General features: G+C 48.4%; 1 non-coding gene across 1 annotated transcript in view; it reads right to left on the minus strand.

The window, feature by feature from the left end:
- The window catches only part of LOC145678069 (small subunit ribosomal RNA), a 1833-nt gene extending 373 nt beyond the window's left edge, over window positions 1-1460 (minus strand). Inside the window, exon 1 of the ribosomal RNA XR_014130197.1 lies at window positions 1-1460. This exon is cut by the window's left edge and continues 373 nt beyond it. This is a non-coding gene — a ribosomal RNA (small subunit ribosomal RNA).
- Window positions 1461-2488: the final 1028 nt, after the last annotated feature.

Consider the following 2488-nt stretch of genomic DNA (forward strand, 5'->3'; position numbering starts at 1 on the left):
AGACCTGTTATTGCTCAATCTCGTGCTGCTAGAGGCAGCCTGTCCCTCTAAGAAGACATGAACGTTGGAAGGAAAGATTCCAACGCCTAGTTAGCAGGCTAGAGTCTCGTTCGTTATCGGAATTAACCAGACAAATCGCTCCACCAACTAAGAACGGCCATGCACCACCACCCACTGAATCAAGAAAGAGCTCTCAATCTGTCAATCCTTCCAGTGTCCGGGCCTGGTGAGGTTTCCCGTGTTGAGTCAAATTAAGCCGCAGGCCCCACTCCTGGTGGTGCCCTTCCGTCAATTCCTTTAAGTTTCAGCTTTGCAACCATACTTCCCCCGGAACCCAAAAGCTTTGGTTTCCCGGAAGCCGCCCGCCGAGTCATTGGAGGAACTTCGGCGGATTGCTGGCTGGCATCGTTTATGGTTAGAACTAGGGCGGTATCTGATCGCCTTCGAACCTCTAACTTTCGTTCTTGATTAATGAAAACATTCTTGGCAAATGCTTTCGCATCGGTTAGTCTTGCGACGATCCAAGAATTTCACCTCTAACGTCGCAATACTAATGCCCCCGTCTGTCCCTATTAATCATTACCTCGAGTTCCGAAAACCAACAAAATAGAACCGAGGTCCTATTCCATTATTCCATGCACCGAACATTCAGGCGACACGGCCTGCTTTGAGCACTCTAATTTGTTCAAAGTAAACGTGCCGGCCAATCAAGACACTCAATGAAGAGCACCGAGAAAGGAAAAACCGGCAGGACGTCCGGAACGATCAGTTAAACGCCGGGCGGCGAACCGATCGTCCGAGACCCAGATCCAACTACGAGCTTTTTAACCGCAACAACTTTAATATACGCTATCGGAGCTGGAATTACCGCGGCGGCTGGCACCAGACTTGCCCTCCGATAGATTCTCATTAAAGGATTTAAAGTGTATTCATTCCGATTACGGGGCCTCGGATGAGTCCCGTATCGTTATTTTTCGTCACTACCTCCCCGTGCCGGGAGTGGGTAATTTGCGCGCCTGCTGCCTTCCTTGGATGTGGTAGCCGTTTCTCAGGCTCCCTCTCCGGAATCGAACCCTGATTCCCCGTTACCCGTAACAACCATGGTAGGCGCAGAACCTACCATCGACAGTTGATAAGGCAGACATTTGAAAGATGCGTCGCCGGTACAGAGACCGTGCGATCAGCCCAAAGTTATTCAGAGTCACCAAGGTTTCGGACGGACGAACCGACCGATTGGTTTTAATCTAATAAAAGCATCCCTTCCATTGCTGGGCGGGATTCTAGTTGCATGTATTAGCTCTAGAATTACCACAGTTATCCAAGTAGGATAGGTACGATCTAAGGAACCATAACTGATTTAATGAGCCATTCGCGGTTTCACCTTGTTTTGGCTTGCACTGAGACATGCATGGCTTAATCTTTGAGACAAGCATATGACTACTGGCAGGATCAACCAGGGAATTGACCGACTAAAAAGCCGGAAAGTGTTGGACACAACCAACACAGCGTTCTAACAAAGGATAGGAAAGCTACACCCGACCAAGCATTTTAGACTTCTGTTCCGCTGGAATAAGCCTACTCTTGCGGTGACTAGCTCCCGTTAATACTGGCCGTGTGACAGCCGCCAAGAGCATATTAGACTCCCAATCCAATGGAACAAGCCTACTTGTATCCTTGGGTTACAACAGCTTCCTTCCACACGTTGCCGGTACATCCGACACAGCAATTTTAAAGACTCCTCTTCCGCCAGAATAAGCCTACCTTTGTGGGGCCTGGCTCCCGTTAGAACTGGCCGTAAGGGTACCCACAAAAGCACATTTAGACTCCTCCTCCAGCGAAATAAGTCTACTCGTGTCCTATGGATGACTGTGGCTTCCGTTCACATATAGCCGTTCACCCGACACAGCAAATTTTAAAGACTCCTTTTTCCACCGGAATAAGCCTACTTTTGTGGGGCCTGGCTCCCGTTAGAACTGGCCGTAAGGGTACCCACAAAAGCACATTTAGACTCCTGCTCCAGCGAAATATAAGTCTACTAGTGTCCTTGGATGACAGTGGCTTCCGTTCGACAAGTGATACACGCTCAAACTGGCGATGAGTCAATACCGTCCTTAACTTAAGGAAAATCGGTACTTAAATGCCACATGGAGAATAAAAAGTCACTTACAAAAAACAATGCTCCGCATAAGCCTTTGTAAGCTAGAAAGGACATGCTATCTGGCCTCATTCCCAAGAAGGACAAGTAAGCTCCCGTCAACTGGCCCAAACTCTAAAGCGAGGACAGCCCGTTCAAAGTCAATCGGCATCCCTCCTTAAGAGTACAAAACGGCTCACTTCTTAACCACACTGGCTCTTGCTCCTTCAAGTGAAATCTGGCTCCCTTCACTCTGGCATTATCTTTACACATAAATCGGACTCCTCCGATTTAACAGGTGAACCTAACCCGGGAACTAAGGAAACTGGGAATAAAGACTCAGAGGCCCAATTA

This window comes from Thermobia domestica, unplaced genomic scaffold, assembly GCF_964235325.1.
Source record: "Thermobia domestica unplaced genomic scaffold, izTheDome1.hap1.1 HAP1_SCAFFOLD_1809, whole genome shotgun sequence".
Taxonomy (NCBI): domain Eukaryota; kingdom Metazoa; phylum Arthropoda; class Insecta; order Zygentoma; family Lepismatidae; genus Thermobia; species Thermobia domestica.